Genomic DNA, 25,841 nt, shown 5'->3' on the forward strand with positions numbered 1-25,841 from the left:
AGCAGCATTTATATTTGAAAAGACATGGAGCACATCCTGGGAAAAGGTGGGAAAAGGGTGAGGGGTTGGAAAAAAAGGGGTTTGAGGCAATTCCATCATTTTAGGAGATTTACATCTCAGAAGGGTCTGAGGTATTTCCTACCATCTATCTCTGTACCCACTTTCTGTGAAAAAAATCTGGGGTAGGTTTGGGAAAGAAGATGAAACTTTTGAATTGAAGTTATGATAGTTTGTTTTTCAATAGGATCTGGATGGATATATTTGGGAAAGAAACTATTTCAGTAGGTCTATGGCCCACAATGAGCTTTTTATCAAGATAACAATGAAATGGAAATCAGAAGGCTGCAGGATGTGCCAGATGAACATGATAATATTTTTCCTTAATATTTCCTCTTTGACAAAACCTTGGACTTCATTTGGAAGAAAAGGTGCATTTGAGGACTCAAAGTCCAAATCAATGCATGGACATACTATATTAATCTCAGTATGTACATATTAAAACATCCTGACAATTGAAAACATGGAAATATTCCCTTTGATTCTAAGATGAAGTTGAACTGAATTTTAAGGTATTCAGAAGTGCTACACTGTTACCCTTTTTCTTTTTATCTCACTACACATTTGTAAATGTGGTAAATTATTCAGAACTACATGCGTTCTCCAGAGAATTGTTTTTATTGATGTTTTATTATGTAAATATTTAAACATTGACTTTTATAATGGGCAGCCTCCTGTACATTCCAATGGCATTTTGACAGAAACTTTGCAATATGTGTCACAAGTCAGTTTTTGCTGACAATCCAAAGCAGAACTCCCAAAGAAATGTAAATAGATGTCACTTCTCATTTGTAAGAAGCTTGAAAATTATGAATTTATAAATATTTAATAGTGATGGGTCAAACAAAATTTGCTCTACCCATTAGAGTATATGTCTGTTTATTCATAAGGTTAGTGCTGAGAAGCTTTCCTTGAGAAAGCATTATCCAGATTAAAAAATGAGAAACCAAGGAAAATAGGTTGTCTTTTTCAGAAACAGGTCATTGGCTAATGACTTGAGGATTATGTTCAGAGTACTTGTTTATGCACCATTTATTTTGTTCAATACCTGAAACAAATAGGACTGGCAATATGCTATCAATTTTTATCTATTCTAGAACACACAGAGACATAATTCACAGTTTTTTCTACTTAACCTTTTAAATGATTTTATCCAAATTATTTTTCCCTTCATTTTGACATTAAATGGAATTTTATAGTGAGGACTACAAAGCCATGTATTACATATGAGTCAGAAAATAGCATAAACACTGAATGGAAGAATAAAAGAATTCAGTAGGAAGATGTAATTGATATTCTGATGCTCAATTAGCAAATCCTTTTTCCTGTTGAGAAAATTTAGACCTTTCCCAAGACTATGTTAAAGGTTGATATAACATCTTATTTGAGGTTATTTGAGGGTTTTTGTGCATCACTAAATTAGTGAGAAAAAACTGGGTGTGAAAACATGTAATGAAGATTTTCTCACAGGAAGATTGCCAGTCACATATGTGTATATGTATACAGACCCACCTATACAAAAGCAGACAAAATACTGACCTCTGTTTGATTCCTTAGAGTGAGAGAGATCAAATCAAATGTCTTTGAAAATATTAACATTACCTATATAATAAAACATTTCTGAACATTGTGGTATATATTGCATTTCATTAATTGAACAGATGTTTCTGAAGTGCCTACTATGTACTAATCTCATGCTAACTATTGGGATTATAATGGAAAGAAATGAAACAACCTTTGTCCTTCAGATGTTTGCCTCTTATTAATAATTCTTGAAGGATTTTATATACTTTATATTACTTGATCTTCAAGTTTAGATTTTTGAAGGACAAATATGCAATTTTACAGATGAAACCGAAACTCAAGGTGTTTTTATTTATGCAAAATGATGTAAATGTTTCTGCAATCCTAACTAGTAATCCAACATTCTGTTCATTGTACTAAAATTTTTCCTTCTTTCTCCAACTTTGCATTATTACTGAAAAATCATTTTAAAATTTGAATTACCAGGACAACTTGTAGAATGAGCTTAAAATCAGGAGAGAAAGACAGGCTGAGAAAGAAAAAGAAAGAAAGAAATAGATGTAGAGACAGGAGATAAAGAAACAGTCAGTGATGGGGATGGGGTAGGAAAGAGGGAAAGAACAGGAAAGAATATAAAAATAGAATAGATTTGCCCAATAGATTTCTCAATCCCTTGACCTGGAACAGTATACCATCTTCAGTCACTTCTTCCCATTCTTTCTTTTCTGTTCAGTTCATGATTTCTATTTCTTTGAAAGTTACCTAGTACTTATTTTTCATATCACATACTTTTTCCTTCTTTTTTTCTTTATGAACACTTTTTTGGATTATTTTTTAATTCATTTTTATCCATGTGCACATGTATATTTTTAAGTTACAAAATTTCATTCCACCCTCCCTTCCCAGCCCCTTCCCCTCAGCGAAAAACAGTCAGGTTAGCATTGTACATACATATTTTTGGTATATTGCCTTAAGCACTGTTAAATATAAAATACACGTTCAATACAAAGGTAACAGAATATTTATAAAACATATTTCTCAGCCCAATATTTCTTCTATTTCATTGTGAGGGTGGGTACTATACATTTTGATTTTCCTACCCTTTCTATAGCACCTAACTCAGTACTGAGCACGTAGTGAGATATTACTCACAGACGGATTTCAAATACATATTCTTTTATTAGGTATCAATGCCATATATTTTCTGAGTTTCATTGAGTATTCTGAGCAAGAAATTCAAGAATTTAGTTTTGATAAACTAGGTTAAGTTCAGTGAAGATTCACACTTTAAATATATTAATCTATTTATTGCTTAAAGGGAGTTCAGATGTCATTTAACCAAACTCATTCATTTCATAGATGATAAAATTTTAGTCCTGTTAATCATCTTGCCCAGGAATACATAGTACCTGCCAGAGTTTAGATTGAACCCAGCTCTTTTTGATTCTCAATCTAAATTCTCTTTTCACTCTTCAAAAACATCAGTATTTTATATATTAAGAAACTGAAGAACAGAGACATTTAGTGACTTGGACAAAGGCATAAAGGCAGTAAATAGAAAAGATGGGAATTAAACTCTGGTCTTCTCACTCTAATTCCACTACTGTTTCCACCACAATAAATAATGTTCATTTAAAAATTTAAAATTTTTAAAGTTAGAGTTATTCAAGCTAAAAGCAAATTTGGGATACTTTAATGTAAATGAGAAAAAAATGAAGAATTTCTCACAAAACAAAAGAAGAATCTTTTGAGAGACAGGAAGAAAAAGCCAACAATGATAAACATAATTTACAGTTACTTAACTGCATTATCTTTTTTCTTGTAAGAATACAAATAATAATTAAGACAGCAGGCAGACAGGCAGAACAGGATCTCTCAAGAGTATCTACAATTTTTACAACACATTAAGAAATATGTTAAAGTATTAATTTTCTTAACTGGACTACTCTTTCATGAATAATGATCTTGAGAATTAATTTGAATGCCACCTTAAATAGAAATGTTCTGTTAAATAGAAATTAGTGATACTCTTCTCTTCAAGTTATCTCTTTATAAGCAAAAATAAATTGCTTATCTGGATAAATTTAAGTTTGATGATTTTTTGACAATTACATTTAATGGTGAAATTGCTTCCAAAATTCTGCTCCAATATAAAAAAAACTTTAATAATGAAATAAATGATAAATACAAAATAATGAAAACTGAATCTGTAAGTATAAAAATAGTATGGCATTGTAGAAAGAAAGAACACTGAGCAAGGAGTCAGAGGATTTGGGTTCAATTCATGTCTCTGTTGCTACAGTTCTGCTGTGGGCTCTCATCACCTTAAATCTGGACTATTGTAATAGTCTTCTGGTTTTTCTCATTATTCTTTCACTCCTTCACTCTTCTCTGAGTACTCCTGACGGGACTTTTCTCTTCACTATGTCACAGTAATCTTCTTAAACTGGAACTTCATCTCACCTTTGAGACCTTCTAACCATGGAAAATCACTCCAACCCTGAGATTCCACTTAGAATCGTCACTGTTAGGGAAATCCTCAGGCCATCTATGTTCATGCCTTCATTTCTCTCTGAGGATCTGCTTCTGAAAGGGGACTTAGTTGATAGGGAGATAAAACCATATGAAGCTACTGATGGAAAGTGGAGAAATACCCAGAAAGCTCCAAGCTCACTATGAAGTATTGGAATTAGTTCATTGTTCTTTCCTCTTGTTCTCCAATCAAAAGGGAGAGACAACAGTAAATACAGTCCTAATATCAACACATGGACAAAATAAAAGAGAAAAAGTAATTATAGAGCATTATTATTAAAGAATATTGATGCAAAAATTAAATAAAATTCTAGCATTAATATTACTATACCTATTATATACAATAATTATCCATAGATCAAGTTGGATTTATATTGTGTATCTTAAGGTAGTTCAACATTCTGAAAATAACTACATTAAAATGAAGAAAATCAACGCTATGATTATATCAATAAATGCACAGATTCCTTTGATAACAATAATACTGTTGTAATGAAAATTATGAAGAAAAAGCAAAGAAGAGTCATTAAAACAAGACAAAAAAGATATGTTTTTAAAAGTCAATAATATTTGCAATTGACAAATGTAAAGCTATCTCAATTAAATAGAAGATTAAAGTTATGGCCCTCTTCTCCCCAATATTATCTGACATCTTTCTAGAAATGCTATTGGCAACAGTAATGTAAAGAGAAATAAAATCAAGGCAGAAATATTGGCAGAGGAGATAAGATAATTCCTATTTGTAGATGGGATGATAATTTCATTAGAAAATCTCTGAGAAATAGCAATTGAGCTAATTAGTACAATGACCAGCAAAATACAAAATACAAAAAGAAATTCATAGATTGTCAAGAATACTATATAGTAATAACAAAATTAACAAACTGTGTTAGCAAGAATAAATTAGAGGATTCTCATTCAAACATAATTCAAAATGCATAAAATACCTTGGAGTCAAATTTCCAAGACACATTTCAAAAATACTATTTAATAGCAATAGTAGAGTATTAAAATAAACAAATATTTAGATAAATCTTCATTGCTCATGGTATACCACACTTATATGATAAAAATTATTTACAATTTAGTGATATGCCAATCAAGTTTTCAAGAGATTAGTAATTAATATGTTAGATAAAATAAAGACTAACTTTATCTGGAGATGAAAAACTCTATATCATGAAGGAAAATGAGAAAAGTAGGAATGAAAGGACAATTGAACTTCCAAATATCAATTATTATAATTAGCTATTTGGTGCTAGTGGGAAAATGATTACATAAATCACATAAGAAAGGACTAGAGGCAACCAAACTCAGTAAACATTTGTTCAAACTAAGAACATAAAATTCTTGGGAACATTGTAATTATTCTAGAAAAAAAATTCTTATCAAAAAATAAGTGTAGCTTAGCATCTTGCATCATATCTTCCAAATGATGACATTGTTTAACTATTGAAGGTTATGCTAGGTAAATTATCAGTATATAATTAGGGATATCCCTCCCACACCTGTGTAGAAGTAAAATGCTTAAACAAACACACACACACAAAAAAACCCCCACAAAACCCAGGAGATTATTAAAAAAGGCCTAATTTCTATTATACAAATTTTAAAAAGTTTTTTGCATGAACAACATGTATACAAGTAGAATTGTTGTTGTTTTTTAAAAAATCATTTCAAAGATCTGATACCCAAGGCAATGAATTTATCAAAAACCAACATGATCATTATGAGCAAATATTTCCCATTGGATTTACTATTAACACCTTTGTCAATTATTTCTCCATATAACCAATATCAAGAGAAATCTAAATTATAAAAATAAATTTCCATCTTACACCAAGAATTTTGGTAATAGTTGGTAGAGCTACATATCTCTATTTTGGTAAGGAATTAGAAATTGTGTATAAAAATATCTAAAATATCCATGTCTTTTGATTCATAGATTGTTCTATTAAACATATACTCTAATGAAATTAGGGACAAAATTAAAGGCTTCATACTCATAGTAGCATTTTGGGTGGTAACAAATAAATAAAATCAAAGATGTTGCTTATTAATTGCTGAATGACTAAATAAATTATGTGTATGCAATTGAATATTATTTCACATAAATACAATAAATATATAACTTCATAGAAACTTGGGAAATTTTTGATAAACAAATAAAGAATGAAATAAATGGGACAAAGAAAACAAGATACATAATGCTTTTAAGAATTTAAACCAAATGAATAATAAAATGAAACTGACTGGCATGCAATGAAAATGAACAAGAACCCAAAAGCAGAAATGAGGAATATCCTTCTCTTCTTAGAAAGGTAATGATCTTTGGATGGTGAATGTAGCATATACTATCAGAAGTGGTAAATAGGTCAGTTGATTTTGTATAATTTTTACTTTTCTTCTTTGTTATAAGAGGAAATCATTGGATACAGGAAGTGTATATTCACAAATGACTATAATATAAAAACATGAGACAGAAATAAAATTCAAAAAGAAGGGATTATTGGTCAAGAATCTTTGATTCAGAGATTTTATGAAATGAAAATAGATATTGACAAAAGGAAAATTTATTACAATGATATTTTTAGAAAACCATTTTAAGATAGTTAATATTTCTTCATTAAAAAAGGCTTTTAAAAAATCCTGTATACCATTGTACTTACTTATTTTTTCAACCTGTTCAGTGTTAGCATAAAGTAATTATCTTTCAACAAACATAGTCTACTTGTATAATATTGCAGTTCCCAACATGTTACCCTAGGAATTTGAATTGTATGGAAAAGAAGTAACTAATTACAAAACATAATTAATATTGAGAGACTCTATCTCTACTATTATAATCATATATTATCATAAAAATTAATGGAACATATGCCAATGTGTGTGTGTGTGTGTGTGTGTGTGTGTGTGTGTGTGTGTGCCTCTGTGTTTGTGGGGGGGTTATATTTGCACTCATAAAATTAAATTCAATAGATGCACTAGGAGATTAAACATTTTAGGCAAAAGAAATGACATGTATAGAAAAAGACTAGAATCTTTTCTCATCATTCCTTAATGTCACAAGTGATAGCTAGCATAAGTCCATAGTTAGCAAATATAAATGATCTGATTAACAAACTGTGTTAATTGTCTGGAGTAGGTTAACAACAAAACATGATCTCTCTAATTTCATAACTGAGGTAATTCTGTAAGATCATGTCCTCTTCGAGACTGTACTTTGGTGATATAAAAGCTATATCCCTCAAATTGTTTTGTGTATATGCTTTCATATGTTTGTTTAGGTCAACCCATCTGGAATAATGTTAATCCAAGAGAGTGAGAATTCTTGTTTCACCTGCTAAATTTCATTTTAGGCTACAAGAAAGACCAAGAGAAATAAACTGAATTGGAGAGATTACTATTGATGTCAACCAATCACATATATACACACATATGTGCGTGTACATACATGTATGTACACATGTACATACACATATGTGTATGTACACATACATACATATGCACATGTGCATGTGTATGTATATGTATATACATATATAAGGCTCCTTTGGGGGAATGATCCTAAGGAAAGATGGTAGCCTCTTATTGCTACATATTTGTAGTCATGGATCCATACTCTCAACTACATTAATACATATTCTCAGGAGTTGGTTCTTGTCCTAAACACTATGTTAGGGACAAATTATAGCATGTCTGATTTTGACTAATCAGACTAATGTCAACTCAGAAAAATCTGCCACAGGTCAGATGCAAATAGTCCATGTGGACACATGGAGTATTTTCTCTAAACTTACATATCTCACATTTTCTTTGAGCTGCTTCAATTCTGCCTTGCTCATAGATTGCAGTATCCACTGTGATGAGGTCAGACCATGCTGGGCAATCCTGTGCTAGTGTCTCCCATGCTACATAATCAGTTCTAAAGTTTGTAAGAGAGACCTTCAGGGCATCCCAGTATCACTTCTTCTGACCCTGTTATGAATGCCCTGTGTGAGTTCTCCATAAAATAGTCTTTTTGGCAAGCATACTTCTCGCATTCTAACAGCATGCCCAGCCATCATATTTGTGCTCTCTGTAGTAATGTTTGAATGCTTAATGGTTTAGCTTGAGAAAGGGCCTCAGGGTCTGGTATCTTCTACTGCCAGGTGATCTTCAGAATCTTCCTAAGATAATTTAAATGGAAATGATTCAGTTTCCTGACAGGGGTACTGGTAGACTGTCCAGGTTTCACAGGCATATAGCAATGTGGTCAGCACAATGGCTCTATGATCCTTCAATGTGGTAGTCAGTCTAATGCTTCACTCCCAGACTTTCTTTCCAAGTCTTCTAAACACTTCCAAACACTGAACTAACTCTGGCAATGCATGTATCAACCTCATTATCATGCCTCCCTGGAAAGGACACTGCCATAGTAAATGAACTAATCCGCAGTATTCAAAACTTTTCCATTTGCTGTAATCTATGGTTACACATATGGATGGTGTGGTGCTAGCTGATGAAGCACCTGTATTTTCTTGGTGTTAATAGGACAAAATTCAAAGACTGCACTGAGTGCACAATCATCTGCAAATAGAAGATCATGCACCAATACTTTCCCCATTTTGGTCTTGGTTTGTAGTCTTTTCAAGTTGAAAAATTTGAACATCAATGTGGTAGTTGACACTGATGCCATGTTCATCCTCAATGAAGGTGTTGGAGAACATGATTGAAAACATCATGCTTAAAAGCATGAGAGCAAGGACACATCCTTGTTTTACTCCATTGGTGACTGGGAAATCATGAAAGCATTGTCCACTATCCAGAACCTGGGTAAGCATGCTATCAATATATTGACGTATAATACTGATTAATTTCTCTGAGCAACCAAATTTTGACCTAATTTTCCTTAAGCCCTCATGATTAACAATAAAAAATGGCCTTGATCAAATATACAAATGTTGTATACCTGGAGTTGTTAGCCAGTAAGCACCATATTAACTGATCCTCAACCCTTTCTAAAGTCACATTGGCTCTCAGGGAGGTGACCATCTTCCAGGTGAAAGATCATTCTATTGGGAAGAGTACAATAAGCTTTGTTGATAAAAGAGAATGTATTGACTCTTGAAGAATAAAAATGTTGAAAACTAGGCTAAACAGAATTGTATACTTAATAGCCCTGGCTAATGTGTTGAACTGGCCACTGGAGTATCTTTGTATTTATAAGGAGTAAACTTAGTATTTAGTTTTAATTACAATGATCAGCAACAATGCATGACTTCTAATGGGAAGACACTAGACTCAAATAATCAAAGATACTAGATACAAGTAATACAATGATACTTAGGCATAAGGGAGACTAATGTGTGCAATAGATTATCTTAATGCCAATTTAGTCTATGAAATTAAGTCTGAAGTTGGCAAATGTTCATTAGAAAATTAAAAGCTATAAATAAGAAGATTTTGAATTCTATAGAACGATGTATTATCTAGTGAGCAAAACAAAAAATTTCCTAAAACCCCATCATGTAAAGTTTTTTTCTATGTTTTGAGTAGTCTTCATTTTTCTTTAGCTTCCTTCGATTCTAGCTCAAGGCATCTCCTTCAATAGGCCTTTCCTCATTCACCCAGTTTTTAGTGATTACTCCTCATCATCACTGGTACTTATTTTCTCTATATGTTGCCATTTGTGAACATCCCTCTTGCAGTCTGTAATATCCTTGAAGTCAGGGAATTAGTCTAATTTTTATATTTATATTCCAATGTGTAGCACATACAAATCAATCTGTCTTTCTGTCAAGTAGCATTTATTAAGTATCTTCTATGTACCAGAAGATACAAAAAAAGATAAAAGACAATATCTGATCTCAAGGCAGGCAGAATCTAAGAGGGGAGATAATATTCAAACAGCTATGTACAAAAAAGATAAATGCAGGATAAATGAGGAGATAAGTTTAGAAAGAAGGCACTTAGTTTAAGAAGAACTGGAGAAAGCTTGCTGCAGAACAAAGAATTGGTTGAGACTTGAGGGAAGGCAGGAGTCTGAGATGAGGTGGGTGGGCTAAAGCATTCCAGTCATGAGGGATAGCCAATGAAAAGTAAGAGTTAAAAGATGACGCTGTTCAAGATAAAGCAAAAGGGTCAGTGTTGCTGATTCACAGAGTAAGTAGAGGGGAGAAAGAAAGAAGTCTAGATTTGTTGATAAATTGATTGATTCCATGGATTTTTTAAAACAAATTTATTTCTGGTGTCTTTAGCATCAACATTTAAAAGATTAATGTCACCCACATAGTGTAATCTGCTGAGTGTGGAATGATCTATTCTGGTATTGGAATCCATATTTGTCTGCATTGAAGGCATATGGGGTCTGAATTCTTATGGGACCAGAGCACTAAATTCAATTTAGGAGATATCTAAAATTTAAACTTTACTTCTGATGCACAGTAGCTGTGTAACTCTGGGAAAATTACTTAATCTCTTGGCATCATAAGCACATTTCAAAGATTATGGATTGCAAAGTGGGAAAGGGAATTTTCTTTATCTAAAGTCCTACATCAAGGAAATTACAAGACTAGTTTAAATAAGTCCCCAGAAATGGTGCTAAGTAATAAAACTTGTTCTGACTTCAAAAGAAAACAAAGAGTCTAGAGAACAATATGATGAAAAAGCACAGGAGTTTCAAATAATGATTATAGGTAAGCAAATTAAAGGGAGAATGAGGAGAATGAGAGAGAGAGAGAGAGAGAGAGAGAGAGAGAGAGAGAGAGAGAGAGAGAGAGAGAGAGAGAGAGAGAGAGAGAGAGAGAAAAGAGAGAGTAGCCAGCTAGGTGGTGCAGTGGATAGAGCACTGACCTTAGTGTCCAGAGGATGGGAGTTCAAATCTGATCTCAGATAATTGAAACAGATACAGATACTAGTTGTGTGACCTTGAGCAAATCACTTAACCCTGATTGCCTCACATTCAGGGCCATTTCCAGTCATCCTGATTCACATGGCTCTGGAGAAGAAAGTGAGGCTGAGGACACAGCACCCCCTCCTTCAAATCAAATTCATGTGCTGGTCATGGCATCACTTCCCTGCCATCATAGTCTTCTTCAAGAATGAAGATGAACATCACCAGTAGATAGATATATCAGTTAGATAGATGAATAACTAAGTAAAATGTCAGACTCAAAGTTAGTAGGAATAGACTAGACCAAAAAAATTTTAAAAAATCATTTTTACATGTCACCCATGACTATTTCCAGAAGCTTGAATTTATTTTAATGGATAACACATTTTCTTTTATTCTTTAATAATTCAGTTATTCAATAAACATTTGCTAAGGGTCTAACAGATATCAGGTAGTTCTAAGTGAGGGAAATTGTCCTTAGTTCTTAAAGAGTACAGGGAGAATATACCATGAATTGCAAGTGAATTGGATTGAAGAGAGGGAGGGCTATGCAAAGTCACTTACTCTCATTTTCTACTCTGGAGCTATTTGGGTCCAGAGGTCAGATATGAATCAGGATGACTGGAGATGGCCCTGGATGCAGAGGGATAACTTAACCTTTTAAAGTCTTTAGCAGGATCTCACTTAGATTGAAGGAATGACCATTCATGATTAAGGATAGGTAAGAAATGAAACAAAGAATGACCTCTTTTATCTAGTCAAAAAACAAATCAAAGTGAAAGGGGAAGACTCTCAGGATTTTAAGCCAAAACAGAAACAATTGCTACTTATATTCTTTCTGAGCCAATCAGGGTCCAAACAATAACAAGTTGGGTTTGGTCTGGAATTTAGGGTAGAAAAGCCGATAAGAACCAGAGTGATTTGGATAATGGTTCTTAAGCAAGAACATATCTTGAGAGGTTTCAGTATCAAAATTTACATTCCTTTAGATAGAAAAATCCTTGATAGGTGTGTGGGGGGGGGTGAGGTACAAATATAAATAAAATCAAACTATAGTCCCTCCCTGCCCTCAATTTATCATCTAATGAGAGAAGATCATACACAAAGGGAAATTGTAAAAAAGGATGTGGTGAACCAAGTGTAGACATGGGGATACCTTTGGAAAATTACCTAGATAATCTAGTGATGATTTTTTTGGTGAGGATATGCTGTAAAATCAAAGAGAAGTTCCAAAGCAGTGTAAATGTTGGGAAATAGGGACAGGCAAAATGCACATTAGGGGGAAAAAAATCACTGGTTTAACTTTTATTCACTCCAGTGCTTCAATGGATATTAGATTTCATGAATGTGAGCATTCCATTTGGTAATTCAGATTCCAATGCATGTATGTCTGTCCAATTAGACTCCCCACTTCAGAATAACAACCAACTTTATCCACCCTAAGGTGTAAAATCATAATACTACTATAAGTCATTATTATCCTAATTAAACTTCAAACACATAGTGTTCTGATTTTAGGCTAGTCATCTACTCTCTATGTGCCTCAATTTTCCTACCACAAAATAATATCTATGGTGCTTTAATAACTCAACAAGCAGTAAGCATTTATTGATCACTTGGTTATTATGATAATAAAATGTTATAATGCATGTAAAATATTTTCAAGCTTTAATTTATGTATGTAAAATACATTGTTATTATTTTTATTATATTACCCAAAAGAACAACTCTGGGGGTGATAGGGGATGAATTCTATTGAAAAAAGAAGGCTAAGAGCTCTAAAGAAAAATTTTACCTGTTTCACAATTTGTCTTTGCCTTGGGCAGAGTATGATTGACCTCCCACTAAAAAACACATCTCTCACCTCTGACAGTTGTATGCATGCATATCAGGTGCTTGTCTATAAAAGGCACTCAGCTCAATAAATATTTGTTGAATCAGTTGAATTGTTGACTTGAATTGCTGAAGGCAGACTACAGGTCTTGATAGGTCAAGGATAATCTGGAATAGCATATCTGATTCTAGCTCCTTTTACATTCTGACTAATCAGTCATCTGAGGCATTACAGGCATTTCACAGTATGCACTTCATTTAAATAAAACACATTTTCATATATATAGATGAAATAGAGATAAAGATAGATGATAGAGAGATGATAAAAAAATAGAAATATGGATAGATACAGAAACAGAGAAAGAAAGAAACAGACACAGAGAAAAAACATTCATACAGAGACAACAGTGAGCATCAGTGGATGTTCAAGTCAGAAAAAGCAGTTTAAATTCTAATTCTGACACATACAGTCTGTATGATCCTAGTCAAGAGACTTAATGACCTACATCTGTGCTCTAGATAATTCATGTCTCAGAATATAAGTAGTAACTTACTAGGACAGTGGCTAGTGAAAAAGACTTGGAGCAAAAGAAAAATAGAAACAAAAAAATCATGCCTCATATACTTATGAATCTATGTAACCTTTGCGTTAATTGCTTAAATTCTCAGCTTCAATTTTCTCATCTATAAAATGAAGATAATTAAAACACCTAAAGAATATAAATAAAAAGGCTAACTATGAGAATCTAATAAAAAAATGTGAAATGCTTCACAAAACTTGGCAGTACTTATACTAGCTAATATTATGATAAAGTGACTGAAAGGGTACATGAATAGAGGGAATTTCCTGTATCTAAGAAATAATAGCTAGTCATATTATACATATTGGTCCTCTTTGAAAACAACAATTTATAAATATATATATATATATATATATATATATATATATACAGAAATATGAACATATAGGTATGGATATATATCTTTATATATGTATAATAATGAAAAATTATTTTTATATTTAACAATAATAATATTGTATATTACATTTTGAAAGTTGCTATGTAATTTTATACTTCAAGAATATGTGGTGATTATTTAATTTGCCCTCTTTTTGTTTTTAGGTATTCCTAATTCCTTTTTTGTCAGTCATTTTAAGTGCCATTTTGCAATTTTGATTGTCTTATTTTGATCATTTGTGGAGTAGGAATGTCCCTCCATTAAAACAGGAAACATAGATGCTGATTTTCATAATTGAAGTATATAGTACAAAATTAATTTGGTTTTAAAGTTAAAATATTGAGAAAAATAAAATTACCAGAATTAAACCCTCTACTACGAAAATAATCTTTTTGAAGTTAAATACATCAAAGGCATCTCTTAGATATCATTGCTAATCCACATTTCCATGAGATGTAACTAGTGAAAGGAAAAGAAACATTCAGTGGAATTGAACTCCTTCTAAGAAGCCTGGGTAATTGTTTCTTTAATTTTCAGAATTCCAGATCAATGGAAAAAAGTCCTAGAAGTGTTGTTGGAGATTCTTGGCAAGCTTTAAACTATGTACATTTCCTCAAAATTCCTTGGAAACCAATTTTTGCTTTGTAGGCATTTGAGCTATTTTGCCAAAATTATATCACTCAGATGTGATAAAAAGAGAAACTCATTTTGACCCTGACACCTGCAGAAGCTACAAGTGATAGAAATGGCACCTCTTTGATATTTCTTTTCTCAATTATCTCTCCCTCCAAATGCTAACAGTCCCTTCACCTTCAGTTTAACAAATAAATAAAAACATTTCTCAACAAACTCGCAAAGCAAATTCTCACCTTAGCCATGTCAAAAAATGTCTCATTTCAGTTTTGAAGATCATCACTTCTCTGAGTGAATGTAGGTGCTATGAATCAATATTAGCCCTCTAGACTTGTGGTTTTATGGTTTATCAATACATAATTCAAATTTCTAAAGTTTTTAAAGTTGTTTCTTCTCTATAATACTGTCATCATGGTGCCAATTATTCTATTATCCACCTGTGAAGAATCACACTTTTGGCCCAGGAATGCAGGTGCAAAAGAAAATAGAGATTTATTAAAAAGAAGTTATAGCACAAAAGAAAGTAATAGAAAAGTGAAGAAGAAATTATGGAAAAGTCATGTGTATTGCTAATTAATCTTGGCAGGTCAGCTTCCAGGCTCAGCAGAAGTCTGGAAAGTAAGAGAGAGAGGGGGAGAGAGAGAGAGAGAGAGAGAGAGAGAGAAAGAAAAAAAGAGAAAAGGGTAGGCAGCCATGAGGCTTAACTTAACCAGGTCCCATGGTTAGGCCCAAGGTGTTCCGCATGGATTAAGGAAGAGCCAGAGAAAATCTCATCCTTCTGGATGGGAGGCCAGTAAATGCAAGAGACTTGAAGGAGTGGTGCTTCCTGTTACATACTCCTCTGTGGTGGGTTGGATAGAGGGTAGTGCCTGGGAGTGGTCCTACATCTAGGAGCCAAGTAACCCCCAATGGCAAATCACATACTGGTCCTTCCTGTCTCAAGGTACTTGATGTCCAATTTTAACACCTTTTCCTGCCTACCAGTGTCCAGGCCAGGGAAAGGACAACAGTATCCAAGGGAGGCAGAATCTCAAGAGCAGGAACCTCTGCCCATTTAACAGATTTTTTTTCTGCTACATTCACAATTCTCTACATCAATCATTGCCTAACTTCTACTAGCTGTTCTGCTTAGTCTTTTCAGGCTTTTTAGCTACCCCTAAAAGAGTTCATTTGTCGTTTCTTATTCCCCAACAATATCCCATTACATTCATATTCCATAATTTGTTTAATCATTCTTCCTTGGCTTGGTACCCCTTATACTTTCAGTTTGGGGGCTACTATGAAAAGAATTGCTAAAAATAATTTTGATTTATATAGATCATTTTCCTTTTTCTTTGATATCTGTGAAATAGATTTAGTTATGGTACAGTTAGGGAGTATGCACACTTTAGTATTTTTTTTTAATCACAGTTCCACATTATTTTCCACAATGGAGAGACTGAAGTCAGGAGGAAATGAGGTTCAGGAAGCGGGGGCGGGGTGTTAATGATTGGATTCATTTTGAATGAAGAACTCACCAGTCTGATTTAGGGAGCTAAGAAAGACTTAAACTTTAATTCACAAAAGTTCATAGGTTATTATAGAAAGTTCTTAGGTTATTACAAAAAGTTCAGGTTTGGAGTTTTGGGGGCAATGAGTTTCAGGGAAATCCTGCCTCATGCCACCATCTTGGCTCTGTCTCCCTTGATGATCAACCTTACTGGAAGCAGCTCCTCTCAAAAGTTCAGAGAGCTAGGACAATTGTATTAGACTGGCTATAGATGCTGTGCCATCCAGAGGAATGAAAACAAAACAAAGCAAAACAAAACAAAAATTTAAAACTAAAAATCTTTCAGAATCTGAACAATTTATAAAAAATATCTCATATGTATCTCTTTCCCTTAATCCTAATTCCTCATACTGAAATAACTAATCCATAAAATCTTTATCACAAATATATATGTACAATGTTAAACTGACTGCCACTGAAGGGAGGTGGGTGGGAAGGTGGAAGGAAATGTTGTAACTTTAAAATATACATATACATATGGATGAATGTTGAAAAGCTTTCAAAGACACAAATATAGTCAGGACATTATTTGTATCATTATAAGATTGAAAGAGTTCTTTTCTTATTATTTCAGTCAATTTGTGAAACATTAAAACAAATAGTTCTTTGAATATTTGTGAAAATTCATTGGTGAATGAACTGATTTGGAAGTATTTCTCTTCTTTGGGAGGTCATTAATGACTTTAATTACTTCTGAAACTATTATAGAAATATTATTTTTATTCCTTTGTTAATGTGAGTATTTTATATTTTTAAATATTTATCAATTTCTTCTAATTTGTTAGTTGACCATCTAAGATTTATTAGGTTATTTCTTGTCAGATACTGTGCCAGTTAATTTTACACATATTTCTTATATTTTCTTTTATACTGTTGTGATTTTGTTTTGATATTTCTTATCTCACTGAGGTTTTTTAATTTGATTCTTTTTAATTTTCAATGCATTCAGTTTTTAAATAGACTTTCCTATCAACTGTTTTAAAGCTCAGTTTTCCTTGACATTCTCCCTCTCCAGCTATTCCATCGTGTATCTGTTATTTCTTTTCTTCCAAATACTCCTATAGCCATTATGGCCAATATGTTTTTAATTTTTTTCCCCCTCTACAATTAGATTGTTAGGTTGTTCTCATCCTCAGTCTTTCTTCCCTGGGCACATTTCAGTAGATGTTATTTCTTAATAATATTCGGTGTGTTCCTTAGATTCCTCATTTTAATGAGCTAATTGTCTACATTTGGACTAGGTGAAGGGAGGTGTTTGGATTATGCTTTACTCTGCACTTCTTAATAGCATGGGTATTCCCTGTTATGATAGTTAAGACAGAATGGTCTTTCAAGAAACTATAGATTACTGCAGTACTGATCTCACTATCCCTCTTATCATAGGACTCTTGCATTACCTGCTATGCTAGTTTTTGCCTAAACCCTTCCCCACTGAAGAAGCAAGAACTTATTGCTCCTATTCCATTTTTTATCTTCCATTTCAGGATTCTCTCTTGACACAGAATTTCTAGCCCCATCACTACATTAGGCTCAGCTTGAGGGCCCTCGCCCTGGCTGCTGTATGACCCAGGTTGACTTTTTCTAGGATCCATTTATTTAAACTAGGATGGAACCATTCTCTCCTACCATCTGAACACTTATGATTTACAGTCCTATTGAACCTTCCTAGTTCTCTAGAGGACTTTCTGAAGCATTTTCTATCTTACCCAGTATGCTAGGCTGAGTGAAAAAGTATATGGTTGATTCTCCCTATTTTTACAGTCAATTGTACATTTTAAAGTTTTCTTGAGGATGTTTGCAGATACCTTAGACTATTCTAGATTCCAAACTCCCTCCATGTTCTCACTTGAAATGGCAGCTTTCATAATTCAAGTCAACATGGTCAAGACACACAAAATGGAAGTCAGAGTTTCAGTACTTTTTCTTTCCTGTTTGCTTTGAAGTTAAAAGTGGTATTGATATGAGAGTATCCAAGGACTGCTTTAAATTTTTGCTGACATATAAATTTCCTCTTGGCATAAAGTGAGGAAAAAAATATGCAAAATAGTTATTTTTGTTTTTGTTTTTCTGACCAGGGAGAGTTTTCCAGTATGAAAGAGAACAGTATAGAATTTATGGTAGTGATTAGTTGTTGGTGTTGGGTTTTTTTGCTTTGTTTTTGGTTTTCCCAAGTAGCCTTAAGTTGGAGATAAGGGATTGATGCAAAGAGATGACAGTTGATTTATCTCAGCTATGTATGTGTTGGGGAAGTTAAGGGGTAACAAGAAGGGTAACAATAATGATAAACTGCCAATGTACAAGGCCAACTAATGTAAGGAGGAAGAAAAGAATCATAATCTAAAGATTTGGGGGGGGGGTTAAGTGAAAGCCAAAAGAAAAAATAGGAAAACATAAAAAGAACTAGAGTGAAATTATACTGCAAAATGAAGTTCTTTAAGTACAGGAAAACCTGTGTGAATAGAGTAGCTGCCACTTTGCTGTCAGCATCTTAAAAGTCCAGTACCTTGTGGTATTCAATTGACTACTTTGAACAAATATGCTGTTCCCATTTGAGTGAATTTTAAATTGGGACTTTTCAGCCTAGAAATATTAAAGCTCCTTATATTTATAAATTGATTGAAGTTATTTGCTAAGGGATATTTAAATACTTTCAAATAGATCTCAACTTTGAATGAATAAGAAAGTTAAATTTCTCTTGATTGCTTTTCAACATGAATTCAGCTTGAAAAAGGTGACCAATTAATAGAGTCATATATGGGAGAGAATTATTATAAGTTTGATGCATGGTAATATTAGCCCATACTTAACTCTCTAGACTTAAGAGAGACACAGCTCTTTTTTTAGTGATAATTCCTTTTAAAAACTGAGTTAGACATAGTTACTATGCTCTGGTACCACATTAAAAGGAGACATTTGATTTTTGTAATATATTGAGTTAACTTTGGGAAAGATACAAATAGTAATACAGTGTTACTCTTGCCTTCCTTCAGTTTAAAATCAAATACAAGTATACTGAATATTTACAAATAACCAATAATTATTTTACAAAATAAAATAAATACATTAGTAGGAATAAATATGAAATTGTAACCTAGTTCAAGAAAGGGAACATTACTTCTACTTTTAGTAGGTAGATTTCATGGAAGGCTTCAAGGTGGAGGCAGTATTTGAATTGAGGAGAGGAATGTTTTTGAATTGAGTAATTGAATTGAGAGGAGGGGTAGTCACCTTATAAGAATATTATTTAAGTTGATAGTTTCTTTATATTGTACCTGCCCCTAAGTTAGGATGTGAAAAGTATACTAAGTAAACATTTCCCAAGTGACCTGCCAAGGGGCCCATTCTATATTGTACTAAGAATCCAACCTCAGTGTAAGCCACTGGGTAATGTTCCTGGCTCAAACTAGCACTAATATACAACTCTAGGCTATTTACCTGAATCTCTGTGCATTCATCTGGAAGCACTCTCAGAGCCTGTCTTGGTTCCTCATAATTCTATTTAGGTTTTAAAATATAAAAATTATCAGTCTATAGTATTTAAAATATATATATTCTATTTAGCTTTTAAAATATAAAAATTATCAGTCTATAGTATTTAAAATGTATATATATATATATATATATACATATATATATATATATATATATCTCACAATGCCTTCTGTTCCTCATTAAGATTCTTATATTTTCATGATATCAGATTGCCAAAGAAAAAACCCTCTCATATTACTGAGTATATTTGTGGAAAGAAATAAAAACAAAATAAAAAGTATCAAAACTTATTAATGCTGGCATTTTACTAAAAATCTGAAAGAAAACCACAACTAAATTCTATTATTGCTCAATCTTTCTTCAAGGTATCTCTTCTAAAAAGTTTTCTGTCTTCATTAATGCCCTTGACAACAGTTCAAAAGCTACTACTTATGACCCACAAAAGCCTAAGAAAACTGGACAAATTGAGGTAGCATATAGCTCTATATCATGATTAGAACTGAAGTCTTCCACCTTAACCCAAACTCACTACTTTGTATTTGGTTCCTTTAGAAAAATGAAAAGCAAAATACTTGAAATACTGCTTAAACAAGAATTGTAACATGAGAAAAAAGAATAGAGACCAAAAAGAATAAGATATGTACAGATTAGATACCAAAACAACTAGTTTGACTAGAACATAGAGAAAGTGATAAATCCTAGTGTAAGATAATGCTCCTAATTACAGAGAACTTAAAATCAGATTTGAGGAGACAAAAGGAAATGATCAAATGCAGGAAAGAGTGCTTTCAGCTTATTGTGTGAGAAAAAAAAATCAAAACTATCTTATGACCAAGGAAATGGATTGTTAGAAATTATCCTTTCCATAAAATTGTCATTAATGATTGCCAATTTTACTTCAGTGAGAGTGATCTTTTGAAAGAATTTCCTTAAAAATTGTCCTTGGTCCTGTACTATTTAAATTTTATTTTTAATCTTTAAGTTGGATGAAGCACTAGTTATAAATTTGCAGTTGAACAATAACAACAAAGTCATGTGTATATGATGCAATGGATAGTTAGAATTAAGATTAAAAATGTTTGACAGGTTACTATAGAAAGGATGAATTTAAGTAGAGTGTATTCATCAGTGATAAATGTAAAATTCTACCCTTTTTCCCCCCATAAAATTCATAAGTATAAAGCAGGAGAAGCAGCACTTAAATAGGGTATTTTAATGAACTGAAAGCTTGATATGTTTACTTTAAATGAAATATCGGCAGTGAAAAGGTAATGCAATATTAGACTGCATTCAAATAAGAATAAATGACAGTATGGTTATATTTAATCTCATCAAACTACTTACAGGAACTGTATATAATATTTTAGGAAGGATGTTGATAAGTTAGAGAATGTTCAAAGAAGAGAAACTAGAGTGATGTGGAAACCTGAGACCTTGCCATCTGAGAAACAATTAAGGAAATAGGGATATTTAACCTAGGAGATAAGTAAAGAACAACAATCACAAAAATAGTTCCTAGATTTATTTAATAGTTCATTTGGCATTGAACTGGGGCAGAGAAGTATGCTATTTTCATACACTGGAAAGACTGTAATGTAGAAAAGATTTTCAATTTATTCTGCTTAGTCCCAGAAGACAGAATTGAAAACAATGGGCAAGAGTCAGATAATTCCTAACAATTAGGACTGTCCAAAAGGAAAGAGACCTCAGTAGTTAGTGAATTGTCCCTTGTTGGATGTTTTCAAGCAGTCTGGGTGACTACTTTTCAGCAATGTTATATAAATTATTGTTTGGACTTATATTCTCTCATTTTATGATTAAAAGGGATTATTAAAAACAATAAGTGTTATATCTCTTTGGGTTTTGCAAAGTTCTTTACAAATGTCTTATTTTATTCTCACAACCTTGGTAATTAAGTGCTATCAGAATCCTTATTGCAAAGGAAGAAACTGATGCATTCAAAGGTTAAAATAAGTGTATCCATGGCTGTACAACCATTATCTATGGCTGCAGTGGAACTCAACCTTCTGACTCTAAGTCCAGTGCTCTAACCATTGTGTGATCTAGCAACCTTTAAGTACCTGGGAATTCATTAAGTTCCCAATAAATAGTTGCTATGTAATAGCTCTACAAAACTCTATGTAAAGTTATTCAGGTGTGAAGAGACTGAATTTAGAGATAGCAGTTAGAAAGTTACTGCAGTTAAACAAGTATAAAGAGTTAAAGGCTTAATCTAGAAAGGTGGGATCAAGAATGGAGAAGGTAGAAATTGGTTAAAGAAAAATTCAGAGAACATTGAGATATTGGTTTTTTTTTTAATCATTAGTTATTTTTAGTTGGACAGCCTTTCAAAATAGCAACAAAATTAAAACCAGAAGCCCAGAGCCCACATTAGGAGGGGAGGGGGGGAATTCAGGTCTTCAAGGGCCAGTTAGTACCAGCCCAGCCATTAAACTTGTCTCAAAGGGCTTCTTCCAGATGGCTGTGGCTCCAGCTGCAACCTCAGAAGAGTCAAGGTGATAAAAGGTTCAGAAAAATCAATCTGGGCCACGCCCTTGGTCATATGATCTCTAAATCCAGTCTGACATAATGGTTTGGTTTTCAAGATGCCATTCAATGGTGAGAGGAATCAACAATAATGCTTTTTATCAGGGAGACTATTAAAGAAAAAACAATATGGCACCAAGAAAATGGTAAATTATTCTGAGGGATTTTTGGATCACAATCAGTAAGTAATCTTTATCTGGAGCAACCATGATCTCATTTTTCTTGGAGCGAATTCAGAGGAATGTGAGATCATTCTGGGGATCGATGTCTGGAACAGTACCTCAAGCTTTCAGGATGAAGCTGTGCACCAGGTTGGCATACTGCATGGTGATGGAGTTGTCCATGGTGCTTTTTATTGGAATGCCTTCTGCATTTACCACAATGATCCCTTGCACTCCCTTCTGGCTCTGAATTCATTTTAGGGTTTCTTATACCTCAGCCATCCTCCGGACAGGAACGACCACACCGCGGGCACAGCACAGGCTCGAGATTGATATTGTTTATGGACAGACAGGCAGCAAATAATATTTGATAAAAAGCAGGAGGTGACTTTTAGATATGCTTAAGTGAAGGAAAAAATATTATTTCATTTGGCAGTAAAAAGTTGGAAGGAAAGGTAGCTTCAGTAAGGTAGATAATGATGATCTTTGTTTTGGATATGTTATATTTGAAGTGATGACAGGTAATATAAGGAGAAATGTCTTGTCAAGGGAGAATGGATTAGAATAGTGTAAGATTTGGTAATATCAGGGAAGGAGGAAATTGCAACAGAAAAAAGTGCAGGTGAAGATACAAGAGTAGAGCCATATTGCAGAAGAGTTATTCTCCAAAGTTACCCATTACCACCAGATGAAAAATATAATGACTTCTGCTCATTCTTCCATTTTTTGAACTCTTTGGCATTGACTTTATTTTCCTCTTGGATATTCTCTTCTTTCTGGCTTTCCATCACTTTTCTCTCTATTCTTCTGAGTGCTTCTTTAACTCTTTTGCTTGACATGCATGTAGATTATTACCCTTAACTGTGAGTGTCTCTCAAGGCTTTGTCTTGGGTCCTTTTTCCTTTTTTTCTCTATTCTCTTTTATATGGTGAGATCATTAATGCACAAGGGTTCAATTATCATCTCCTTGTAGATGATTCCTAGATTTATTTATCCAATGCTAGTCATTTTCCTGAGGTCTCATCCCCATAAACAACTGACTATTAGACATCGTGAAGTTGGTATACCACAAGCATTTCAAATTCAGCATGTCCAAAAGAGAATTCATTATGTTTTCCCCAAAATTCTTTCCTCTTCTGAATTCTCCTAATTCTATCTTGGGCACCATTATACTTTTAATAAATTTAGGTTCACATCCTTGGTGTCCTTCAAACCTAATATACTAATTGTTGTCATTTCTTTCTCAATAATTTCTCTTGCATCTAACTCCTCTCCATTCACAAAGCTAGAGTTCTAGTTCAGGTCTTATCTTTTACTTGGACTATTGCAATAGTTGTCTAATCTGTCTTTCTACTAAAAGTCTTTCTCCCTTCCTGTCCATTCTCTGTTCAGCTGACAAATAGATTTTCTTAAAACACTGTTTTGATCATGTAACCCTACCAGGAAATAGGAGGGCTTCCTATAATAGGGAGTCCAATGGCTCTCTGTTACCTCTGAAATCAAATATAAAGTCCTTGTGTGGCATGTAGAATTCTTCAATAATTGTGCCCTTTTTATTTTCCCTATCTTCTTACATTCTCCTCCCTTCTGTAAATTTTATGATCCTTCTCCACTTGTTTAATTGCCATTCCTTATTGGAAAGATGCTCTCATATCCTTTGTGCCTTTATTCCCTGTGCCTTGAATGGTCTCCCTTTTACCATCTATCTCTGAGAATTGTTGACTTCTATGTCAGGACACTCCAGTTACTAGTGCATGGTTCCCTTCTTCCCATTTACTTGAGTCAACCCTGCTAAAGTTATCTTTATCTATTCTGTATTTTACCTTGTGTGGTTTGATTTATATGTTCTGTCTTCCCTTTTAGAATTCAAGCTTCTTGAGAACATGCTTGTTTTTGCTTTTTCTTTCTATCTTTTATGCTTAGCATAGTTCCTAACAAATAAATCCTTTAAAAAATTAATACATTGATTGCTTCATGACTGTAAATAAGATAATTTCAGGTAGGGAGCAGCGAATAGTTTCCACTTAACACAAAAGCAAAGATTAGCATAAGCGGAAAAGAGTTCATTTAATGACAAAATGTAATTTGGTTCCCATGAACAAATTTATAGCAGGAAGGAATATTTTAAGATGAGAAAACTGAGGACTGCAGTTCCATCTAATGACTGGTCAATGGTTTTATAGATGAGCAAGTGAAAGATTCATATCTCAACCCCAGCTCCTTTGTAGAAATTGAAGTGGTGTCAGAAATCTTGTCAGGTTCCTGCCTACTGACTATCCTCAACATATTGACATACCTAGTCATTGAGCTCTCCTTATCTCTTGCTATGGATAGAAATGCTTTTAGACATAAATTGTCAGTTCCTTTATCCCTGGCCAGTGGTAGAAGTTGTTCCCCACATGGTCCCCTTGCCCTTTTCTCATGCAGACTCAGGCTGAAATTCTATTGACTATAGCACCCATTATGGAATGCTATGGTTACTTAAGACTATCTAGCTCAAGGAAATTAGAAGTTTCAAGTCATTTTACTGAGATCATGCTGTCTCCAGCATATCCCTACTCCCAATCTCATTTCTGTTTATAGCTTTCATCCAATTTAGTATTAATTTTGACTTCCCTCTTGGAAAGATGGCTCTCTAAATGCCTGAAGTCTTTTGTTTATTTTCCTGTACAATCATCTGCTGAATGGGGCAAGCTCACTAAGGTTTCTCTAAGACATTCTATATAATTGTTCCATCTGATGCCCTTTTTGATCTTGATATTTGAGGGACTGATTGATTTTCTTTAAGACCTTTCACATTACTTTCTTAATGAGAAGTTTACAACACCCTTTCAAATATATCATACTATTTACCAAACTTCTTTGAATAATCTTTATCCTTCAGAAAGACGTTTGCTGTTGCCATCAGTCAATAGAATATTAGCTTCTTAATATTTTATCTGTGGACCCTCAATTCCTTGCCCATAGGAGGTATTTGACAAATATTTGTTAAACTGAACAAAGCTAAGTCCAATGAAGAGAGAGAAAATTGTATAAGACCAAAAGATAAAAAATGTATTCCAGCATCACATACTGTTAGTTGAATAAGTGTCATTTTTCAAGTTTTTTCCTCTTGGAATTCCCAAAATGGAAACTTTTGAAGTATACATTTTTCACCCCAAAAGGCTTTTCTTTTTTTTAATTTTAGAAAGGTTTTAAGTATTTTTAGTTTTACAATTTTTCCCCCAATCTTGCTTCCCCCCCCCACAGAAGGCCTTTCTTTAGCCTCTTTATATGCTTTAATGTCTGTTCATCTCTCTCATTTAGAATGATTGTCATGGCCACTAGAAACTATGACAAAACCCCTAATTTTTTGTCTTAGGGAAAGAGTTCAAAATATTTTGCATAATCATGCCACAGTTTCTGAATAGTCTTATAGTATATATCCCGTGATTTTCTTTTTACTTTTCATGATGTAGAAATAAGCCTTTTAAATCAGACTTTTAGGAAAGAGATTCCTTAATTAATTTGGATTCAAATTTGCCAAAAGAAGAGAAATTAAATGTGAATAGTATTCAACAAAACAGGTTTTCTTTGTCAAAACCTCATGTCTTGAAGTGGACATACCTTCCAACAGTTAAACATTGCACCCTAACTGCTTTTCTTCCTAGGAAAACTTCTTGATTATAGTAGTATTCTT

The 25,841-nt window shown here is 33.3% G+C and overlaps 1 protein-coding gene and 1 pseudogene across 2 annotated transcripts in view; one reads left to right on the forward strand and one right to left on the reverse strand.

The window, feature by feature from the left end:
- The window catches only part of LOC141508162 (contactin-5-like), a 1,214,304-nt gene that overhangs the window by 651,077 nt on the left and 537,386 nt on the right, over positions 1-25,841 (forward strand). The gene's annotated exons all lie outside the window — the stretch shown is intronic.
- Positions 22,115-22,477, reverse strand: LOC141508158 (dynein light chain roadblock-type 1 pseudogene; annotated as a pseudogene).

Source organism: Macrotis lagotis, chromosome 1, assembly GCF_037893015.1.
Source record: "Macrotis lagotis isolate mMagLag1 chromosome 1, bilby.v1.9.chrom.fasta, whole genome shotgun sequence".
Lineage (NCBI taxonomy): Eukaryota > Metazoa > Chordata > Mammalia > Peramelemorphia > Peramelidae > Macrotis > Macrotis lagotis.